Below are 24,225 nucleotides of genomic sequence, written 5' to 3' on the forward strand. Positions count from 1 at the left end.
AACGACGCAGGTCCACCATTGTTGTTTCGCTCGCCTTCGCAATCGCTAGGAGCTCCTTCAGGGTGTCTCGTTACTTGAGGGCCACAAAATGGGACTGGCGCGCTTTGAACCGGCGCCACCTTCTTAGTATCCCGCAGTGCTCGAAACCTGATCGGTGTGCGGCTTTCCCTGAAACGACGTTGTCCTCCGCCGGCACGAATTCGCCCGGCGAAGGCCAACGCGAGCGCGGTGCCAGAGGTCACCGGTTCCAGACCGCTCGCTTCGTGACTATTCAAAAAAAGCGAATCCATCGGCGGCGCGTTCGGAGACTGCGCGCACAGTGGAACCGACTGTCTTTTAGCTTTTCTCTGCTGCATGCATGCCTCCCGGTTCTATCGCTTTCCTCGGCACGTCTCTACGAGTACGCCTTAGAGATGCGAAGATCTCGGTACACTTCAAGCTCGTGCGCCCTGTTCGCCAGGTAAAGGCTGGTGGCCCCTTTGTTTGCTGCTGTACAGTCGGATAACTACTCCTATACGTATAGGTTGCAGCCTGACAACTCGAGCGCGGCTTTAGCGCCCTACTTTAGTGCTCAGACATGGCGATGGCATCGCGCGCCTATTATCATCGTGGGTATACGAAGTTTTGCTCTTGACGGTGAATACACTGCGTGCGCAATTAAGATATCACAAACCCACTCCACCACCGTCCAACAATATACACTATACCCTTCGAATCATTGCTCGCGGTGTTTCCAAGTGTTACCAACGGCATGGTGGGCTCACTGGAATATATTGTCACGTGCTTGCTCAAGAAAGACGATGGCAGTTGTGCATGTGCCACGAAAGACTATACCAAATGGACGAAAAAGAAGGACTCGCTGGCGCGTTCTAATTAAAAAGATCGACCTGCTTCTGGTGTCTCAATCTCTGCGGCAAGATTTCTGTTTTGACGTCGTGACAATATGAAGCAGCTGGCGTTGACGCTGGTATATACTGACTGCCCAGTGGTGGCAGCAATACCGCGTGGCGTATATATGGATCGGCTATCCCCCTTCGCGGGGTTTGTCACCACACTGAAACGGAGCACGCCGCAGTGGTTTCTCACGAGGCGGCCGCAAGCACTCTACGACAGGGCTGTCTCGCATGAAGAAAAAAAGCAAGCATGTAATATATATAACACAGCTAACATAAAGACCCGCTCACGCACGCATAATACAAGCATACACAGTATTAAGGGTATGCTGGCATCTCAAAAAGGCGGGGGTAAGTGGACGGTTGGCGCAAATAGTTTGGCTAGTTAGTACTGGGTGACTCGAGACGGGACGAAATAGGGCACAGAAAAAAAAGCAGTCTCGCTCCTTTCTATAGTCATGCATGGCCCGTCGAACTTTTGCGCGCTTCGCATTTTGTGTTTCCGTCGGTGCGTAGTTCGGTGCCCTATCGTGTACGCGATGTTACCATCCTCCACCGTCCCACTTCTCAGGGCACGTGCGCGCACGTCCATGGGGCTTCTATTATCGGCGGAGAAAAAAAGAAGAGCGCACATCGGCCCTCATTCTGTCTTTTCGTCGCCGAGTCTCGGACCGTTCGCGACGTGCCTCGAGGGTTCGTCCGTTCTGGTCTTGCCCTCCGTCCGTAAACGATGCATGCATATACTGTACTTAGCGGAGGCTGCCCTGGTCCCGGCCTCCGGCGGCATTAGACGTACTGCAGGAAGTTAGCGGGTCCCTACGACATCGTCCACCGGGTCGCCACTTAACCTTGAAACCCAGATGGACGTATGCGGCTTCATCGAGTGCGCATCACCCGTACTGTGCACGAAGGCGCGTGGGGTGTTCTCGTTTCGCACTTTCTGTGCGATGCACGACTTTCGGCTTGTGCCGCCGCCGTCGCTTATTCTTTTCTTTGAATTTTTTGAAGTCTGAGGCTTTCCTAATCTCTCTCTACCCTCCGTGGTGTTGCGCGTCATCTGCTGGCCGTCTTGTAAAGCAAAACTGGGTCGGTACCGCAGGGGCCGTCAAATAGTATGGATGTCGTTGTGGGACCGATCCTGCGTGTGGTTTCGGAGGTTCGGCTGCTCCAGTTAAGTTCAACCTCGCACACCTCTTCCACTTTTTAGATTTAAGAGAGACACCAAGAATCCGCTGTAACGAAGTTACTGTAATTATTCTAGCCGCAAATGAGTAGTGGATGATGTTTGTGGGTTCGTAATTTATTGATCCATGCAATGAATCGCCCCGAGCAAGTGCTTTCAAGAAAATTGTCAGGATTCTTAATGAAGTTCGACCAACCAACCAACTCATTAGCTTCCCAATCTCTCTTGTATAAATAGAGATTGCCTCCGTTTCCCATGCGGCGTGGTAAGTTGGCCGAGGAAACGAAAATTCAAAGCAAGCTAATCTGCGAGTATGCAGAAAATTTCATGTGGGCTGTAAATAGAGCGTATACACGAATAAATTGCGTGAATGAGCAACTTTTCTTGAAGATGTAACTTCAACGTCATATTAGTCAGTTCTTTTAAAAAGTAATAGTAATGTAAAATCGTATTACTTTCAGAAACGTTACGGAAATGTAAATAATTACGTAACTGAGTTACTTTTTAGGAGCAATTTTAACATCTGTAAGCTGACCCTTGCGAGTGCTTCCTTCCAAGGCAACCCCCCCCCCCCCCCCTGTTCCCCACGGTGCGCATTTAGTAAGGCGACGGTTCGGGACATTATACACACTGTAATCGTGCCACCCTTGAGTCACTGGCGACAACCTCAGCATGCAGCGCGCTCTTTTCACATTCACTATAGGCGTCGAGTTGAGTCTATACGCGTGGCAAGGCATTCAGGCGCACAAACCCTTTTCAGTTCCACAGTCGAGGGCGTTCTCCCTGTCGCGACGTCCCCTGTGCGCCCCTGAATTCCAGAATCGCGGGTGGCCACTACAGGGTCGCCACAGGGACGCGCCCTTGTTGATGAAACGGGGTTCTTCTTTCGCCTTGCTTGCGTGCGTACAATGGGCTTCCCTTCATTCGGCGCCGTGTAACTTGCACGTGCGCGCATTTTACGACGCTTGCTGAGCGTATCGTAACGACATTCGCGCGCGCGCATTTCATGTGGTATGACCGAGACTCCTAATTGCTCGAATGTATCTTCTTCGCTGTTCGGTGTAGCAGCAATTAAGCGATTGCGCAATGGGGTTGAAAGGCAGTGTATCATACGCGAATTTCCGCGTGGTATGCGAGCTACGTGCCACTTGCCGTGCCATATGGTTGCGAATGTATTACACGTAAAGGTGCTACGAGTGGCTCGGTTGCCTGCTCTCCTTGACGTGTAATTAATTACAAGCAAGCTTTAGTACGGTATACGAAATCTTGCTGTTGTATGTGTTCGATATAAAGGGAGGAGGGGGAGGCCTTATATTGCGAGTGATGCTGTTGCTGTTTTTTTGTGTTATGGTTTTTGTTCTAGTTGACATTACGGAGTATTCATCGTTTTTACCACGACGGAATTTTTCTTTGTGTTCAGTACGATGGCTTATGCTATTGTATCTGATCTGACAGGAACCTTCACCGGAATGGCGTACAAAATTTCAAATCAGCAATGAAATTGGAGGAGGCATTTTCTCGTAGTTTGGCGCTGTGTTTATTGTTTTGGTTATTTGTACTTGACACATGAGCGTTGCTTTAAAAGCGCTCGTCCATGTCGCTTCTTGGGTCGTGCCTTGTTCCTTCCGTAAAACATGCGCCAACTAGCCGAACGAAAAGTTCTATTTGCTTTAAATCCTCTATAAAATTCAAGAAAACCGTATTGGCGATATTTGTTAGGCATACACTGGTGCCAATGGACGTTCGTATTAGTGTAGTGTTAGTGTGGTGTCGAATATACTGTGTGAATGCGTTTTAACTTTTATTTATCCCCATTTCTCTCTTTGTAGGTGAGTGTTTGGAAGTGCCATGGTCTCTACAAACTTCGCGACACCCTTGTGATAACAGGCGGTATCACCCCACGTGAGTTTGTGGTGCTTAATAACGCACTCTTGTTTGCTCGCCGAGCGTTTCTTTATTTATTTGTTCACCCGCAAAGGATTGCGCGACGTCCGAATCTCTCACACGTGGGAATTAAGGTAATCTGATGCATCGGGCATCTAATCTAGCCCTGTGCAGCGCGATCATTCACGGTGTTGATGATAACATCGCGAGCTCTGGTCGTTCTCCGAATCGGGCTCATTTTCCTTGAAAACGCTCCTCCGTTCCGTGTCATTAAGAACTATTATATATAGTATCCATGCGAACTCTGGTTTCGTCGACAAATAGCAATCGCGTCTGTTCACTGGCGAAGCTATTTATATATAACAATAACACCGAGATCGATCGTACACGGAGCCGAAATAAAAGTACGCGGGGTAAAGGTGAAATATAGGGAGGTTATAACCGGTTATAAATAACCTGCATGTTGTCCTATACTTACAAACCATCGAGTCCAGGGCTCGACAGAAACACATCCGGTCGGGAAAATTCATGTCGGGAATTAGCGAGCACCAACCATGCAGTCGTTGCAACAAAAGCAAAAAAAAAACAATGCTGTTTTGAGCCCAGTATACGGGGTCTTCTTCACGAGAAATTATTTTTTGAACAAATTACCTTCTTTGCGAACAAGGTCGCTCTAGCAAGGCCGAAACATTTTTTTTTTTCTTCGACAAGGTTGGTGCTCGCTATGTCCTACCACTAACAAAATGTTACTGGGTGTTTAAAGGTTAAGGGTGTATACAGAGAGAGAGAAAAAAAAAATGCGGCAAATGTACAAGGTATACAATGGTCACTCGGTTTTGACGAAATCATCACAATAATGTCATTTACGTTTCAGCACCGTTTGGTTTATGAAATGGAACACTGGCACCGCTTTTGTCAGCTCAAATCTGTACTGTAGAAAATCTGTGCCGTTCTCTCGGAAAGTACTATCAACAGCAAAAGTTTGCGACACGCGAAATGTTCGATAAAGCCGAATTTCTGCTTTCTCTGGAAGTGTAATTTTGAAATATATGTTCTATACTGCACTTGGCATTCCGACTTGTTCAGCCACCAGCTTGAGTGCAAGCGTTAAGCACTGATATAGCAGAAATTCGCATTTAGTTGTGGATCCAAAGTCCCACTTTGCTGTTGATAGTACGCGCTCATAATACTTGAGGCTCCTTGCTTATATCAGCAGTGTAATGACTTTCTATCTCCAAACTTTGGGCGCGCACTGGCTGCATTCTGTGCAGTTACTGTATCTTCGGTTGGTAAGGCAGATCGCGTGGTTTATTACTTTTAAAGGTTTTTCAACTATTTGGTGTACAGATTCTTATCACGATGCCCACAAGTGTTGAAGAATGTGAATATTTCTAATTAGTCGTGATGTTTGCATAAATATGTTTAATCGTTTTATGACTCAAGAACGCGCGAGCTGTGGGCACCGCTTTTTCTGCGTGTTCGCACTTGTCGTTGATTCCTACGTTGAAAGGCCAAATGTGATATCGTCACTTCCAAACTTCCTTTATTTCGAAGCCATCCTTAGCTTGATTTTTATGCGGTGTGTTGCTGCGTGTATACGGGCGACTGTATAGTAAGCGTTTATTGGCTCCACGGTGGCATCGCACTCTGAATAAACGCTGACGAATGTAACTGTTTCTGTAACTAATTTTTCTTCTTTTTTTTTAATCTAATAACTTTTGTTACTTGACGCAAGCGCTGCCCACTTGTGTATCCCTTTCAATGTATATTATAACCAGATATATTATAGTCGACTTTAGAGCCGCACCGCAGTGGTCTAGTGGCTAAGGTAACGACCCCTAGGCCGCGGGATCGAATACCGGCTGTGGCGGCTGCATTTCCGACGGAGGCGAAAATGCTGTGGGCCCGTGTGCTCAGATTTGGGCGCAGCCTAATGAAGCGCAGGTGGTCTGAATTTCCGGGGCCCTCCACTACGGCGTCTGCCATAGTCACATGGTGGTTTTTGGGACGTTAAACCCTACATATCAATCAGATAGAGCTTTAGAACTCGGCCGCGTTTTCCCCTTCAAAGGCGGATGCATACAAACATATACACCGATGGGCACGCACTCCAGTATGACGTCATGAGTGGAGTGACCGGTGACCCCCCGTGCTATCGGAGAACATTGCCGAGTGGACGGCGCAGGACTTGTTCGTTACTAATAGCGGCTGCCGCGTCTGGGCGGGGCCTCTCCTGGTGTTTCAAGTTGCGTCCGACTATAGTGATTTTTCACAACAGACCAAAACAGTATAGACAGTCAGCGCTAGTGTCGTGCCTGCTTGTTGGTGTTTCGTTTGGCGCAGTTTGAACTGTGGGTAGTATTTCCTATCCATATACTTAGATGACACTTGTTCCTTCCCCCCTTTCGGAATTCCCCGCGGAAAAGCAGACGCGCGCTACAACTGCTGACTCATATCCTGTCGTAAGGTGCACTTGCGTATTCGTTTATCGTTGCTGTTTTGTGATTTTTTTTTGTCAGTATAGCGAGCGCAACCGTATACACGGTTCACGACCCGCCGAGTCTGACGTGCGCGTGTGCACGCATTCGATATATATAGGTGCGTCTGCTGGCGAGCGCTGACTCCTAGCCTCGCACTCGCCCTCTCTGACTCACATGTACACGCTCGATGCGTGGTGGGTATACGCTCTGAACAATTTCGGAAGGTGTCCGCCGCTGTACTGATGACCCCCGCTGGACGCGTGGGTCAGTGGCATTGCCCGCGTCCCTTCGCAAGTAGTCACCACCATCATCCAGCACACCCACTGCACAGCAAATGCGTCTCCCGTATTTCGCCAGTAAAACCGGTTCTGTGATCGCAGTGGCTGCGCATCCCTAAGAGCTTCTTAATCTATGTCTAATATAGATAATGTTTCACGTCCCAAAACCACGATATGTTTATGAGAGAACGCCGATAGAAGGCTTCGCAAATTTCGACCACCTGGCGTTCACGACGCGCAGTAAACGGGCGTCCGGCGTTCCGCCTCCGTCGGCATACGACCGCAGAGGCCAGAATCGATCCCGAGACCGTAGGGCCAGATAGCTTTCAATATCGTTTGCTCGACTAACTTATCTCCTTTTCGCGCCTTTGCCTCCATTTGGAATCCAGTCAGTTACCCTTAATGACCATACCGTTATCTTTGTGCTAGATGGCCTGCCCGTTCTCTCCTTGTTGATTTCGACTGGGCACTGACTGTTAACAAACAGCGCACTTGCAGGAGCACAGTCCCATTGGTGCTATCTACTACTGCGTAGCTAAATCTAAATGCCGAGGGGAAACTGATATATGTAGAGTGTCCCTAGCGCAGGTACATTCTACGAAAATTGCGCGAACCCCACGTACTACTCAACATTGGTCCAGTAAAGTGTCGCGAAACGTAGAATGCGGCAAGCGTACGCACTGTGTCCGAAACGGCGGCATGCGTTACTTTAAAGGAGCGTACGATATGTTTAAGAAGGATTCTCTGTACCTTTCATAAAAGTTCAGTGCCCTTCTGTACATTTAATCGAAATTCATTGTCACGTGCACAGCCGAATGTTAAACAACGGGACGTCCCCCTTTCAGCTCGGCGGGGTGCTGCAGAAGTTATGTAAGTGGAGTAATCGAGCTGAACTAACCGCGTGATACACTTCTGCTGCGTCATTACCAGACGGCCAGTTCCTCCTCGCCCTTACAGTAACATTTGGACGACACCGCAGAGAAGAAAGAGAGAAAGATAGAAAAAAAAAGTCTGTGTGCCCGAGAAACCGGTTTTTGTAAGAATAACTGTCTCGTTGCGCACGATCTGCGGTCGTACGAAAAGTGGCAGCTGCTCTCCTCACGGCGACCGCTGCGCGTTCTTGCAGCGCTTGACGAGCGAAAAAGTCCCTGGCGGTTGGCGTTCATTATGCGACCGTCTCGCGTGGACGTCTACGGGAGAGACGAGAAAGAAAAGTGGGTCGATCGACGTGGTGACGAAATTTTGTTTGCCTTTCTGGCTCCGCGTCGCCGCTGATCGTGCGGTTATTCTGCCGCGTATGCTAGCCTAGAGTAGTGGTTTGAAGGCAGGAAAGACGTTTGTGACCTCCCGAGGGAGCACAGTGCAGCGTCGTCTCAGAAAATAAGGGGGCGGGGGAGGAGTAATGGGGTGAAACAAGATGGAAGAAAGTAGAGCGAGAAACAGATATGACAATATTTAATGAAATTTCTAGAGATATTAGCCAAGTTTTGTGTACAGTGATAATTGATAAGCTCACTCACAAACACACATACATACACAAATAATAATAATAATAATAATAATAATAATAATAATAATAATAATAATAATAATAATAATAACTGGTATTTTACGTCCCAAAACCACGATATGATTATGAAATACGCCGTATAGAGGGCTCTGAAAGTTTCGACCATCTGGTTTTGTGTAACGTGTTGTGTAACGCCACGTTGTATTTCCCTCAGCGAACGTCGTGTCATTAATTTTTGGTGGCGCCTGCTAGGTCCTTCGTATAGATCGTAGTCGGTAAAAAAATGAAGTGCATTGTCATCAGAGGGGGCCTTTGGACTTAACGTGCTAAGTTTCGTGAAATTTCGTTGAGCCTATGCAATGTCACCAAGATTCGAAAAATGCGTTATGAAATTCGTTACGTTATGCGCGGTGACTTCAGCGTGAAATTAAAAAAAAAAACGAAACTCTCACCCTAATTTTTCTTTCCCAATGGCAAGCCTACGGGGGTGAAATTAGCTACATTGGAGCTTTCAGACTTCAATTTATAAGTTTAAACAGATTCGCTGTTTTACTTTAGTGTCCTCTTCAAGTCGCTTTAATGTTTAATGTCACTTTAGTGTCCCAAGCTTGTAGCATGCTTTCGCCTCGAAGTGTTGCAGAGTGTGCTGTTCAACTTTTTCTGTCCGCAACATTCGTTGTGGCCGAAGTTCAGCGGATGTTGATCATTTCATTTCATTTATTTGTTTTCATTGCGAACTATCAGGCACTGGCGGTGCCCAAGGTAAAAGCTTCGATGAGTCTGCTTTTGGTGCCCTTAGCCTCCCCCCCCCCCCGCCTGCGTAAAATTGAGGCAGCGAGCCGCGCGAACAAATTACACGAACGTGTTCTCGTAATAAAAGCCAAAAAATTCATTATTTATTCGATACAGTAAAGAATGATCAATAACGAACAACACAGCATGACCAGCTTTCGAATATCCCCGCCCTACCACGGTGGCCTCTCTTGCGAACCCGCAGGAACGACTTTCTGTCGTTTGGCGACCGTGATCCAGATCCACGCCCACGGAGACTTACAGCTGCCAAGCGAAACATCGCGGAGTGTTGTGCCTCCGGACGTCTGTGAGTGATCGACGATAGTAGAGGCCGCCTTGAGGAGACGCCACCTTCCGACCGCCTAAAAACGTTGCTTGCTCCAACTGACCCGCTTGACTGGTGCTCCGAGACGGCCCATGACATGGGGCAGCGGCTCACGCTTGCACTCAATTACGCCGCGGCCGCGATTTTCTCTCAGAAGCGAAGTAACGCTTTCGTGAACGTAAAACAATGAAATCTTGGTAGTTCGGGAAATGGAATGATTCGTATGCATTGTTAAATGGTGCCGAACTTGGTTAATCAAGAGCGTTTATTGTGATTTATTTATTTATTCATTTATTTGTCATAGCCTACCAAAAGCTGGTAATTGAACAAGTGTACAGCGGCAAGTGGCGAAATGTACAAAAGGAAAAAAACAAAAAAAACATTTAGTACGAAAAATGCTCAAGCAAACTGCCCACAGGGGATCACGAGGACTATTTACAATGCGAAGTCTGCAAGGTGGAAGCAAATACTTCAGGTTTGATAACAGTGGCGATGTATGTCATGAGGCAGTTTGTTCCACTCGCGAATTCTATTGGAGAAACCGTAAGTGTAGTCTCGCACAATCACTTTCTGTCCCGTATTAGCGCTGCACCTATGTTTAATGACATGCTTAAGCAACTATTAACGAGGTCAACAATCAGTATTTTTACAGTTGTTGTTGTTGTTGGGCAGTGCAGAATGCAATACGTCTGACTCAAACCATCAATTTTCTCAAGAAACCAGTTGCAACAAAATTGTCGCGCTCTTGACGAAAATTGTCATACGAATCATTTAAGTTTCATATTACACCCGGGACGTTAAGAAGTTGGCGGAAAGACACACACATGCACAAAAAAAAAAGGAAAGAAAGGAAAGAAAACTCGGAATGCATGCAGAGAAGTGAAAGGCCAATTCGCTGAGGTTCTTGCAAGACGGGGCGTGGCTTCTTGGACGCTTCGCCCTCTACCGTGATGTGCACCGGGCCGTGAAGAACTCTCTCCGGCGTCCGTGTGCAACGAACGAGGAATTCCCGCATGCAGCGAGCTGCGGAGGCATCGCGCTTGTCAACGCCGCGCCTCGAGCGAGACGGACTCGGCACGTGGTTCCTAGAAGAGTGATGGTGATGTAATTTGCGGAATCGGGCTTAAGCTGGAAATACGGCGGTATCTCGTTGACGAGGAGATGAAGCCTTAATCACGGTAGAGCTGGTGGGCACATAGCTGTTCCGGGCTTGACTATGCTTTTTATTACCCCCTCCATCTTTCTCTCCCTCCCTCTCTATTCATTTGCGACGCAAACTTGGGCTTATGGCGTAATATCTTGTACGTTTATGTGTAATAAATGTGCGCCGCGGCTCGTGTTGTGTATAAAGTGAAGTGCTGTCTTCTGCAATGTATTGTCCTGTGTACAGCGGTCGTAACTGTTTGTGTCACTATCGCGAATGCCGGATTGCAAGATGTGATGGGAGCGATCCGACTGTAGCGTCTTTCTTTTTTTTTTCTACCCCTTGCTATGCTTGCCTTCTCCTATAGCGCATCTGTGCCACTGAAATTGGGCATATGCCAATACTCACCAGACAGGTACACTTCGTTAAGTGAAAAGTCGGGCGTCCAAAACCCATTATGTAGGGGCCACACAGGTTTCAACTCATCTTGTTAATCACACAGAATGCTTGGGCGGGGATTGAGTGCGTGCCGGTTACCGAATTTTCGATCCACGATGCACCGCAGACCTGGACCATAAAAGCTCTGGCGTAAGGAAACAGATCACCCAGATCGTTAATTAATTGGTAATCGTATGACGTCATTACATCCAGCGTCGATGTCAGGCGCTTCCCTATTTACCCCTACGTTTCCTAAGCCTTTCTAAATGTTGATGTGGTTGTAAAATGGCACGGAAGACGAGACAGATTTTCCGCATAACAAACATTTACGCACAATGGTGGTGCATTCCATCCTTTGTTGCGCCTGTTGCGTAGCCTGGGTCGCCTTGGGACGTGAAACCTTATTAACCACACTGTCGCTCTCTCTCTCCCCAACACCCCTCCTCCCTCCTTCCGGCTTCAATGCGCACGCCAGTGCCGATGCTATAGTCAACTAGAATAATGATCGAAGAGTTCCAACGTTCCGAAACCACCATATGCACCGAATTTGAACGGCACACGGGGCTCGAGCATTTCCGCCTTTACCAAAAACGCGGTGACTTGCGGGTCAGCAGCCGAGTGTCTTAGCCGATTGACCACAGTGGCTGATTAGCATCAACTAGAGTACTTTCTACAACACTGTGCCATGCTATTAGAACCGCTGTTTTGCATATTCGTTGGACACTAGCGCCAGCGTCTCCCCTGGTGATCTTCGTGGGAAGCATTATTGCGGTTACAGGGCGAACACTTTCGACAAGGCCTTTCATAACGCCCCGCGGGCCCCACTCCTGCTGCTTTATATATATGTAGGTCGTCTGGTGTAACAGTACGTGCTCTCGCGTACCCGTCAAATCGGGTTAATCGCCCCTGATAATCGTACGGGGGCACACAGCCGCCTTGTTCGCATGTTCGCGTACTCGTCGCCTTGTTTGCGGCCCACGGAACGAAGCGTCCGCCGATCGGGAATTCGCCTTGAGGGATGCGAAAGAAGAGGAAGAAGCCGAGATAAACCGAAACAGTCGCAGAGAGGGTGTACAGGTAAACAAGTGTGTGTGCCCGCTAAATGCAACAAACCAACCAGATACTGTGTACAGGATGTTTTCAGCCGGCGCGCGGCCCCCGAAGTAGGGCGAAAACAGGATTCGGCACGACTCCCTAGCGGTATATACACACTATCGCTTGGTGCAGTTTTTGTTCATTATTATTTTTTCGCGCTCTATACAAAGGACTCTCAAGCTGGCTGCACGTTGATGCCGTTGTCATACCGCTTCTAGGCTTTGGCGCCTCTAGAAGGTGAGAAGGGGTGATTTTCTATTTGAGTCAGATATCAAACAGCAATGCGTTTCTGCCTATAGTATAGCTCGTTCTATATCTACTGTTTGCTGGCGAGGTGATTAACCCTGTTGTTTGTGTAACCACTCGTAGTTTGGTACACATCACTCCGCGTCTGTATATTTTTTTCCCGAAGAGCGCGTGCACAGTGGATTTTTTATTCCTTTTTTTTACATTTTTTAACGACACCGATTTCGCCGGGGGGACGCGGCGCGGCGTCTGTGTTGTTCATACGACCTTCGAGTGGCTCCTGCTTCCTACAATGATCTTCAAGTGAATTTTTCAAGTGAGCGTTCAGCTTTGTTTGTGTCGCATCAGTGAAAGTGCCAGGACTATTTTGATGCCAAAACCTGCTGCGTGAGTGGACTATTTTCACGTTTTGGAACGTTTTTCTCCTGAGCCGGCCACCGCCTGGGCTAAGCCTAATGAGGTAAGCCCACGCCGGCGCGACGCCAGCCGCGTCGCCGTTCCCGGGGGCTCTTTTCGCTCTTCGCAGGGCTTATTTTCAGAAAATAATGGAATATCAGGTGGTGGGGGAGGACATAACCCCCGAAGAGGTGACAGAAGACCGAGGCTGGCAGTCTGCAGGCGCCAGAAGAGCTGGCGCGCGCTCGGCAGGCGCTAATCCTAATGGTGCTACTCTCAACGAGACGAAGTCGACAACGGCCGAGGCCCCGCGAGGCCGCAACAGTGGCAATAACATCAAGGCTAGAATCATCCGCGCTGGCCGGATGCCCCAGCTCCCCAGGGAGGATACGAAGATCGTGATTCGGCCCCGCGGAGGCCTCAATATTGTCAAGACCGGCTGCACCGTGGTGGCTGATGCAATCCTGGCAGCCACAAGCATCTGCGCCGAAGATTTGCGGGGCGACACGCTATGCCCCAACGTGCAGCAGAATATTATGGTTGTCAGCACACCTAGAAGAGAAAATGCCAACCACTACGTCAAAGTTCGGCAGATCGTCGTCATGGGCCGAACATACGAGGTCAGTGCCTACGAGGCCGCCCCTCATTCCACGTGCAAGGGCGTGATCCGAGGTATTCCACTCGTAGACGGCCCGAATGATATTGACAACAAGATCGTAAATGAAAGAAATCCGCTCGCCCTGGCAGCCAAGCGCATAGGCAGCACCGGTACGGTAATCGTCGCCTTCGACGGTCATAGTCCCAAACTTTGTACGCTACGGCCCCACCCTTGTGCAATGTTCGCTTTATCGCAAGAAAATAGACATTTGCTACGCTTGTGGTCGGCTCGGTCACCGTGCTGATGTGTGCCCCAGCCCAGGCGACATCGTATGTCGGGGCTGTGGGGCTTCAAATCCTGACGCACAACACAAGTGTACCCCAAAGTGCAGGCTGTGTGGTGGGCAACACCTCACGGCTGACAAGGACTGTAGGCAAAGATTCCAGATCCCGTATGTCGTGCGACGAAGGCGCTGGGAGAAGTCTCGCGCCACCGATCAAGGCCAAGCCACGGCACCACCATCACCCCCCACGGATGGGCAAGACTTCCAGCAGTCACGTGGTTCCGGGGGCCGTTCCAGGCGACGTTCTCGGTCCCATTCCAGGGGCCGTTCCCGGTCCAGGAGCCGCTCCCGGTCCCGAGGAGGAACCCGGCGCTACAAGTCTGGGAGCCGCTCCAGGTCTCGATCCAGGTCTATAACCTGGGCCGACACGGTCCGAGGAGGGCCAGCTGAGGTACTGTCGGGGTCACTCCCAGAGCATGCGGAGAGCGCGCGCGAGATTTCCCAGCTGAAACGCGAGAACGCAGCGATGAAGGAAACTATAAACAGGCTTATGTCCGAAATTGCTGAGATTAAGAACGCGAGAAACCCACCACCGCAACCCGCCGCTGCATGCGTCGCCGATACAATGCCCCTACCCATGGAGGTGCACAGCACTAAAGCCGGCGACAGCAGCAGTGAGGGTCAAAGTGCTCCCAAGAAGAGGGCCGTCGCCTACGAACAGGAAGGTGTAGCGATTCGAGTCAATTCTGAGCTTCGAGACACGCTATCCGCGCTCAGTGAAAGCATCAATAAGCTCGGGGAGAATTTCGCCCAACTGCAGATGATCCTGGCCGCGCAAAACGACCGAGTATCCAGGGTAGAGTCGTTTCTCGAAAGCGTAGTGAAACCAGCTCTGACCTCAACCGCCGTCGTACAACCCCAGCCCGGCGCTACGGGCCCCATCGTCCACGCTATTCTTAGCCAATCTGAGGGCAGCACCAGCCCACAAAAGCACCAAGATGGCCAAGCCAAGTGAGACGTTTCTCATTTGGCAATGGAACTGCAGGGGCTTCCCTAGTAAAAAGACGTCCTTGCAGCAGTACATTCGATGCCCTAGCGAAAAACCCCTCGTCATTCTGCTTCAGGAAACATTAACTCCAAACGTCACACTGACTGGTTACAAGCCCGTCTCGCGTTATTCTGATGGCCAGGGCGTCTGCACCTTGGTCAGTAACAAGCTCACACACATCTCCCACGACCTCAAAATGGCCACCAGCAGCGCCGAATATGTCATGACCGAGATTCTGCCGCGCAGCTCGGACCGAAGCAGCATCTTTTTTCTCAACGTGTACAGTAGCCCTAAGGACCGACGGCAGCGCTTCAGGGCCCTCATAAAGAAGGCCGTCAACTTGGCAGGTCCCAACCCCCTGGTTGTGGCGGGCGATTTTAATGCTCCGCACCACACTTGGGGCTACCCGTACAATACCAGCAAGGGCGCGGAACTGTGGCAGAACGCGACGGACATGGACCTGACTCTAATCACCGACAAGGCCTTTCCAACTCGGTTGGGCACCTCATCCTGCAGAGACTCCACTCCCGACTTGACCTTCGTCAAGAATCTCCCCGATGTACAGTGGGCCAACTCAAACATTGACTTAGGTAGCGACCATTACGTCCTGATGACGCAGTTCTTAGTGGTTCGAAAGAGGGCACGGGAGTTTTCTTGGACAAACTGGGACCAGTTTCGCAAAGTCCGCAACGACCGACCTCTACCTGCAACCAGGCCAAGCCTACAGGAGTGGATTAGCCAGCTCAGAGAGGACGTCATAAGTACCACGAAGAATATTAGTACTGACCTTCCGGTTGAAAAAATGGATAGCCGCCTTGCCCACCTGCTCGAGGCCAAGCAGTCACTTCTCGCCCGCTGGAAAGGCCAGCGCCTCAATCGCAGGTTGCGCAAGAAAATCTCCGACCTAAACAAGACCATCGAGGAGCACTGTCGCGTCCTCTCCAAGCAGCAGTGGGACGAGGTGTGCAACTCGGTAGATGGCCAGATGCGTAATGGCAAGACATGGAACCTGCTCAAGCACCTGCTCAGCGAGACTAACACCAAAACTAACCAACGGAACGTACTAGCGCGAGCCATGCACGAAGCCAAGCAGTCCTCTTCAGAAGAGGAGGTTTTGAAGCAGCTGGTGCAAAAGTACCTCCCTGTCGACTCGAACCCCGCAACAACAACGTACCCTGAGTACTCAGGACCAGCCAACACTGAACTGGACGCCGAGATAATGCCACGAAGAGGTTCGGCAGGCGCTTTACGGGCTCAATGGAAGGTCTGCCGCGGGCCCCGACGGCATAACTAATAAGACCCTGCGCAACCTGGACGACCGGTCAATCGACTACCTCACCGAGGTCATCAACGAGGCATGGAAGAGCGGCGAGGTCCCCGACCCGTGGAAGGTCGCACGCACCGTGCTCATTCCTAAGCCGGGGAGGTCACCCAACTTGGACAACATGCGCCCCATTTCGCTCACATCCTGCGTGGGAAAGGTAGCCGAGCATGTGGTCCTCAATAGGTTGACTCGGTACCTGGAAGACAATGGGATCTACCCGTACACTATCATTGGTTTTCGGGCCAAGCTTTCGACGCAAGACGCTATGAAGCTGCTCAAGCACCAAGTCATCGACTGCAACACTCGAGACATGCGGGCCATTCTCGGCCTCGACTTAGAGAAAGCCTTCGACAATGTTACTCACTCTTTCGTGTTGCGGTCGATTGCTGAGCTCGGCCTTGGAGTCAGATTCTACAAATATATCAAATCGTTCTTGACCCGTAGGAGAGCCACCCTCAGTGTGGGAGACCTTGTCTCCGAGGAGATAGAGCTGGGATCGCGCGGCACGCCACAAGGGTCAGTGATATCGCCCACCCTGTTCAATCTTGTCATGATCGGGTTGTCCAAGAGGCTCTCATGTATCGAAGGCATTAACCACACAATTTACGCGGACGATATTACCATTTGGTGCACAGGTGGCAGCGACGGGCAAGTTGAGCGCTCCCTTTGGAGGCCATAGACACCACGGAAGATTACCTCCGTCCCACAGGCCTGAGGTGTTCCCCAAGCAAGTCTGAGCTCCTCCTTTACCAACCCACTAGGCGAGGGCCCAAGCCCAAAAACTGGCAGCCGATCTCGAAGAGTGATATCAAGCTCTACACCGGAGATGGCAGCGTAATACCCAGAGTCGACTCCATTCGGGTCCTCGGCATGACCATCGAGTCCAATGGTTCCAATGGCAAGACTATACTCAAGCTCGCCGCCAAGACGGATAATGCGGTTCGGCTGGTTCGGCGGGTGGCCAACCGTTACCAAGGCCTCAATGAAGACAACCACATCCGCCTGGTCAATGCATTTGTGCTCTGCCACTTTTCATATGTCGCAGCCATGCACAATTGGCAGCGTGCCAAGCGTGACAAGATCAACGTCTTGCTCAGAAAGATTACCAAGCGGGCCCTCGGTATCCCGATCAGGACGCGCACCGAGCGCCTGCTCCAGCTCGGAGTACACAATACGTTGGAGGAGATTGCCGAAGCGCAGGAGCGGGCCCAGCTCGCGCGCCTTTCGAGCTCCCAGACTGGCAGACATATACTCCGAGAGCTTGGTCACTCTCCGGCTGAAGTGGACGAGAAGATGAGACAGGTACCCCGTCAGATTCGTGACCTCATCACCGTGGCACCGATACCGAGGAATGTCCATCCCGAGCACAATCGTGGTAGGCGACGGGCTAGAGCTGCCACTCTTCTCAAGCAGATTCACAGTGAGGAGCACGGCGTCAGCTTTGTCGACGCGGCAGCGTACCGTGGGAGCCGCGCCTTCTCCGCAGTCGTCGTCGACTCCAAACAACAAATCACCAACTGCGCATCGGTTCACACTGACGATCCGACGATTGCCGAGCAAGTGGCCATCGCCCTGGCCATCCTGGAAGGTGAAAGGGAGGTCATCTATAGTGACTCTAGGTCAGCTATTCACGCTTTCGAGCGCGGTGTAATCTCCAAAAAAGCCCTGCGCGTGCTCCAAAGTGGTGGCCGCGACGGCATCAAGCACCACGTACTGATTTGGTTTCCTGCACATGTTGGACAGGTCCAAGGCGCTCCCCCCAACCTCAACGAGTTTGCCCACGAGGCCGCGCGCGCACTAACCGACCGCGCGGGTTCCGGGCAACGATTCGGGGCCAACGGGGTTGCGGAAAACAGGGACGCGCCTGCCACGTACAACGAAATAACAAAATATTTTTACCTCGCGCGGAGACTATATCCACTCCCTCATCCAAATCTTAATAGGCCACAGGCCCTTACGCTCAGACTACTGCAAACCGACACGTACCCTAACCTGAAATCCCTTCACGCTATATATCCTGACGTGTTTCCCAATGACGCTTGCCCCGCATGTGGGGATGTATCCACGCTGGCGCACATGCTCTGGGAGTGCAAGGCAATGTACACTAACCCCAACACTACATCGGTCAGGTGGGAGGCGGCCCTACGCAGCTCCCTCCTGGCCGACCAACTTTGGGCCGTCCAGCAGGGCCGCGGAGCGGCCGCTAGGCTTGGCCTAACGGTCCCGACGTGGGAGTCGCCCGCTGCGCGCTGACGCGCGCCTTGCAGGACCTCAATAAAGTTTCGCAACCAACCAAACCAACCGATTTCGCCAACCAGTTGCTAGCACGAAACGAAAATCACAGCATATCTGCGGAGTGAATGATGAGTAGGGTGAAGTGGCCGTTAGTCCGTCCGTTCGTTTGTTCGTCCGTTCGTTCTTGCTTCCGTCCGCGCGTGCGTCCGTCCGTGGGTCTGTCTGCAATACTGAGAAGGCAAAGCATAATTATATATGTGCATATATGTATCTATATTTCTCTTCTTTTTAATCTTTTTTGAATAATTTTTGCCCACACAACCTTTTCTGTGTCTGTCCGTCTGTCTGTCCGTTTGTCCGCTCCTGTCACACTAGAGCGCGCATAGGATGCAACCAGGCGGTCACGTACCACGTGAGATATACAAGGTTAAGGATCGACAGACCCACGGCTTTAGGAGCTTCGCCCCTAATATATCTATAGCTAGAAATAAAGGGAACAAGGACATATAGAGATACGAAAACAGAATCATATAGGCAAAGAGGTATAGAAAGAGATAGCAAAAGGAAGCGTTACGAAGGTAGATTGAAAATAAATTGAGCAAGAAATATAGAAAGCGCGATATAGAAATAGAGACTCGGAAAGGAACGAACAGAAGGAAACAGACACAAAAGGCAACGAATTCTACCCTGCCTCGCTGTTCCTTCAAGCTTAGAAACAACTAATGCAATGGTGTGTTTTAAAAAGTACTTTTGGTTGGAATTGCTTGCATTAGAGATAATCGGCGCTGCTGCACTCGACTGTGATAAGTAGACTCTGACGAACGCGTGAAGTGCGCTAGCGCTGCGTTTCCGTTGACGCATCTTGGTTTGTTTGCGTTTCTTTTTTTTTCCTTGATGTAGTACTTCTTTTAGTACTCATGCTTATTTGACAACCGGCCTTTTATTGTAGCTCTTGGACAAGATCTGTTTTTTTTTTTCCGAAGCCTAACATTTAGCGGTCTTTTGTTAATTACCGGCCAGCCACCATAGCTTGAATTAAAGCATCGTTTGTTTACTGACAAGCGGCTAAATAGACAACTAAAGAATGAAATAGTTGGTTAACTAATTAATCTGCCTGCTTATGTGCATATAACTTGTCGGCCAACGTGACTTCTCAGAATGCGCCCGGAAAAACACCAGTGAAGGGAAACAGCAGAGGCACAGCGAGTAGAAGAGGAAGAAATGGAAATTGGGCGAATTAAAAACCGCGGCAGCTTATTTACGACACGCACCAGCCCTTCCTCACTCCCCCCAATTTCGAGATAGGGGCCCGCTTTGCCTGATTTCAAAATTTTATTTCTCCAGTCTCATGATATACCGTGCAGTGCACTGGTTCGAGTAAAAATTTATGCTAAGCACGAAATGGGAGAGGTAGAGACAGGCCTTGGGGTTGTTTTAAAGCCCACACAGGACCCTGCAAAAGAGCGGTGCTTTTTTTTATTATTCAGAAAGTGCCGCTATTTACTACCTTGTATAAGCATTCTCGCATGTGTTCACAACCGCAAGACCCCCCTTCTCTTTCTATCTCCCATATCGTGCTTAGCATAAAATTTTACTCGAACCGCTGCATTGCACGGCATATCGTGAGACGAGAGAAATAAAAATCGAGAAATTACGCAAAGTGGGCTGTTATCTCGAAGTCGGGGGGGGGGGGGGGGGTAGTACGTGTCGTAAATAAGCCGCCGCGGTTTTTAATTAGCCTATTTGCATTTTTTTTTCTTCTATTCGCTTTGCCTTTGCTGCTGCCCTTCACTGGTGTTTTTTCGATACCGTCGTTTTCCCGTCGCGACGACACTGTGGTGTAGCAAGCAGCGTTGTTGACGGCACATTGCGAGAGGCTCCTTAACCAGCCCTCCTCCCCCGCGAAATCTGTGCAGCGTTTAGATGAAGGGTTTCAAACACGCGGGCCGCCGACGGTCACGTAGGAGGAGTGAAACATTTGTTACTTTGCTAAAAGGTAGTCGTATTATTTACTCGCGTGTTTCGGTTAACGACGCTTTCTTCGGATAAGCTACAGCCACGGTGCTGGTCATCATCATCAGCCTGACTGCGTCCACTGTAGGACGAAGGCCTCTCCCATATTCCGCCAGTTAACCCGGTCCTGTTTAAGAAGTTTGCGCGTATAAATTGGCAGAAGCAAGCACGGTGCTGGTATTAAGCATTTTTTTAGGGGCGAAGCCCCTAACGCCGTGGGTCGTATAGCATTTTTTTAGGGGCGAAGCCCCTAACGCCGTGGGTCGTATGTCCTGTGTCGTCGCAGTCGGCGTAGTAGCCTAATGCATTGCATTGCATGTCGATAAAAACGGTGTCACAGCATATCCATGGAGTGAATGAGTATGAGGGGGGCGAAGCGTCTATCAGTCCGTCCGTGCTACAGTGCGTTCGTCCGTCCGTCCACTTCGCCCTACTCGTCATCATTCACCTCGTAAATATGCTGTGACTTTTTTTTTTCTTCTTCCCCGAAGCGCCGAAACGCAACCGACCGTAGAACTAAATCTGTATATATCTCAAAAGTCGGGGTCTAGATTTTAGGCGTTCTGGAAATCAGTATCGATATGTATCTGGAAATCCTGATGACAAATCCCCGTCAGAAAATATTCATTTATGAGATGTGCTGTATATACGTTCTTTTTCAAAGGGATTGTTTTGGTGACATTTTGGGTAGCACTCCCCACCTATACCCCGCTTCCGTATCCAACCTTGTTCTCTGTTGAAGAACCTTATTCTCGAATTGTGTGACAGCATGTGGCCCGCCCGCTGAGGTGAGCTCCAGTCCCCTGCTTACGCCAATGCGACCACCGTGTTGGAGCAATTTCGGAAGTGAGTTTGTGAGAAAAGGATGGGGCTACACCTGACGGACGTAAGAATAATTTTTCCACGTTCAACTTATCTCGTTAATAATGATAATCCGAACAATAAGAAAGGGTCCTTTACAGATTTAACTTTACCAAAGAATCTAAGGCTGTAACTCGCCCACTCTGTGCGCGCATCATTAACTATGAAGCGATTACAGGAGTCTAATGAGCCATTGCATGCTTGAGAAAGAACTATATATATATATATATATATATATATATATATATATATATATATATATATATATATATATATATATATATATATATATATATATATATATATATATATATATATATATATATATATATATGTGTGTGTGTGTGTGTGTTATCTAACGTGCTGCACGTACTGCTTCGCGCTGTCGCACACGGTTTCGCACTTGAACGGCCATGTACAGAATGCTGTTCACTTCTTTGAGTCTGCGCTGCTGCTTGTGTCACACACCGATCACACTTCGTAAGGGCCTCGCCTCCCTATTACACGGCCGTCGGGGATCAGCGCTGTGTGTATACATGCTCGATCCAAGGGTGGCGCCCTTGTTATCGGTGCACGTCCGGGGAGACGCCGCGCGGTGCCTGACGTTTTTACGGGTGCGGCTAAGTATATAGCTACGGTGTTCGCTCGCTCCCTCGGGCTTCGTCGCTTGACGTTCCTGGTTGCCGCTATCTGGCCCCGCAACACGCTCGTCAGCGGTTCGTGTCGCTTTGGAGAAAATGGAAATGTCGAGAACTGTGCGACAACATTGTACGCCTGTACCGACCCTTTCACTGTTTACAAACACAGACCCTTGATGGCATCCGGTTTGGTCCTCCGATGTGCCCTAATAACATCGGTGCGCAAGAAGAGCTTTAGAAATTTAGCCCGCTCATTTCCTACGCTTTCTTTCTCTTGTTTGGCAAAATATATTCAAGTAAATGTTCTTTTGAGGCATATAACAATTGTAAGAAATTTTTTTGAACTTTAGGCACGTTTCTTTTATCTAAAAAAACTAAAAAGAGAATTTCCTTACACTTGAAGAAAACTTACGAACGTGCTTTCAGTTTCGAATTTAGGAGCTGGTAAATGAGGTGACCGGAAGTTTTTCGGGGTACATCACTTCGCCTTGAAACTTCTCTTCCGCTATTGGCAGCAGTAAACACGTTCCTCCTTCGCCGAGAGCAGGTCGTGTACGTGTTGCGACTCTCGCGAAACCGGCACAGTATACCCACTCTGAAAAAAAAAAAACACGTGATCTAGCTTTGCTGGCGTTTTCTTTTCGTGGAAACTTGGTGCTTATGGCTGTGTTTTCAATTGAAAAAAAAAATACACCGGGTCCGGCACCTTCCTACGCTTCATTGAATCCGAAACTATACGACCGTGTGCTGAAAACTGTCTCAATCCGTCTTTGCTTCTCTTGCTCGGATGCGTGCGCCCTTATCCTATAACGCCTCTTCATCTCGGAGGCTCCGTCCTCAACTTCATTGAGGTTGCGCTACTGGCCGACCGCCTCTAGACCACGCCGACTCAACCTGGCGGCGAGAAACTTCAATGTCTGTGTCAGTGTATGAAGCTGCCAGTCCTCTGTTATACTACCCCCCTCCCCCCGAACACCGATGCCTCTCAATCCTGTCTAATCTTTCCCCTACCTTTCCCCCCCCCCTTCTCCCTCAGGTGTCGCGGTTGTGAAGTCCTCGCCTGAGAGACTGTTACTGCGTCACTTAACCCAACCCTTCACTCTCCTGCAATTCAAGAATCTCTTCTCTGTAAGCTTGGTGTCGCCTGGCCTGCACACATCTTGCATGCACCTTGGAATACAGGCGCCTTGACAATTCACTAATTAAAGCAACGAAAGTGATCGTCGCTCTTTCAACGCGTTTTTCCACTGGGGTCTCTTCCTCAGTGCTGGTTATTCGATAAATATTTGGGGGAAAAAATTGGATGTTCCATTATGCGTTGTTCGATTTCTTATTCAAAATTTTCAAATATTCCCACACCCGTGATGTTTACAGAGTTCTGACACATTCCCAGATCCTCTTTGAGGGGCGCGCAAGCCTTGACGCTTTGCTAAAACTACGCCTGCCCTAAATTATTGGAATCAAAGTAGGAACACTTTTCTCTTCATTCGTACATTTTTTTTCTAGTTATGTCTAAAAACGTCCGAAAAACTAGTTTAGCTACTATTTTTGCTTTTTGATGAATTTTTTTTAGATATCTCTACCGACTTGTTAGCTGCAATCGAGCTATTTTTGCTCTCCGACATTTGGCAACACTGCCACAATTGCGTCATGACGTGGCGCCCAATGTGCCGGACACGGTAGCACGACGCCGATGGCGACGCGCCGATCCGCGCATCTGATACGCGTTAACGTCTCCTCCACGCGCTTTTTTGATTCCGGAAGTGACGTCACGTTATTGTGGTGGCACTCCTGGGCTTTTTTTTTTTTCTTCTACCCTTTAGTGTTCCCCATGCCGGCGCCTGTTTCCCGGTGACTGCGTGTAATCGTAGCCGTTCCGGAGCCGTTGTCTTTGTCGGCAGCGGCCGTCTATCGGGTTTCAGGCGGTGAAAACCGACCGGCGATGCCAGACAGACACGCGAACTCGTCCGCGTGCGATGTACTTTCGGAAGCGTGGGAGGTATACGCGTCTGCGGAGGACATGAATACGGACCACGGTGTACCGTGATACGGACACAAACGGCGTGGTGGCGCTGCGTACCACCTCTGTTTAGTACTGGCTCTATGCCTTCTGTTTTCCGAACACTTCTAATTTTCCGAATATTGGAAGGGACGATTTTCTTTTCGACTCATGGGCGTTGCCATCTTCGACTGATAAGCGTTTGTTTTGTAGATTATCTATGCCACAATATGAAGTCACCGTGGTCATGAAACGTTGAATGAGCCGGCAAAGCGATTTCGTGCGTGTGAGTTCACCGTAGCACGGTTTCTTTATTTCATACGAATACTAAACTGCAACGTTATCAGTCCAAGATGGCGGCGCTTGAGCGCGTTTGAAAAACTGTGTAGGCTTGCTCATCCTCAGCTCGTCGTTCTGTGCAGCACGGAAAGCGCAACGCCGGTGGCGATTGGAACCAGCGTGCTTGGTGGAAGCTGTGGTGCTTGCTATGGCAACGGTGCAGTAGGAGTTTTTGTTAACGGATGTTTTACCGTGCCAGTTTTAACACCTTCGCTATTACATG

The 24,225-nt window shown here is 49.6% G+C and overlaps 1 protein-coding gene across 4 annotated transcripts in view; it reads left to right on the top strand.

Annotated features, from left to right (window-relative positions):
* Window positions 1-24,225, top strand: part of MESR3 (misexpression suppressor of ras 3) — a 242,402-nt gene that overhangs the window by 166,211 nt on the left and 51,966 nt on the right. For 2 of the 4 annotated variants that reach the window (XM_075872280.1, XM_037415945.2), the window contains exon 2: window positions 3,906-3,978. The exons of the other annotated variants lie outside the window; for them this stretch is intronic. The gene's annotated coding sequence lies outside the window, so the exon portion shown is untranslated. The remainder of the gene's footprint in view (window positions 1-3,905; window positions 3,979-24,225) is intronic. 4 annotated transcript variants of the gene reach the window in all.

The sequence above is a fragment of the Rhipicephalus microplus genome, chromosome 8 (assembly GCF_043290135.1).
Source record: "Rhipicephalus microplus isolate Deutch F79 chromosome 8, USDA_Rmic, whole genome shotgun sequence".
In the NCBI taxonomy this organism is placed as follows: domain Eukaryota; kingdom Metazoa; phylum Arthropoda; class Arachnida; order Ixodida; family Ixodidae; genus Rhipicephalus; species Rhipicephalus microplus.